We start from the raw sequence: 223 nt of genomic DNA on the forward strand, positions 1-223 counted from the left end.
CTGTCTTGTCTGTGGATCCTGGCCATCTGTCATCCTCTGCACTACCCATTGCTCATGAGTGGGGCTGTGTGCTTTCATGTGGCCTTGGCCTGCTGGATGGGGGGAGTCCTGCCTGTCCTTGGCCCCACAGTGGCTGTGGCCTTGCTTCCTTTCTGTAAGCACGGTGCTGTGGTGCAGCACTTCTTCTGTGACAGTGGCCCACTGCTGCACCTGGCATGCACCA

Source organism: Galeopterus variegatus, unplaced genomic scaffold (assembly GCF_000696425.1).
Source record: "Galeopterus variegatus unplaced genomic scaffold, G_variegatus-3.0.2 Scaffold10234, whole genome shotgun sequence".
In the NCBI taxonomy this organism is placed as follows: Eukaryota; Metazoa; Chordata; class Mammalia; order Dermoptera; family Cynocephalidae; genus Galeopterus; species Galeopterus variegatus.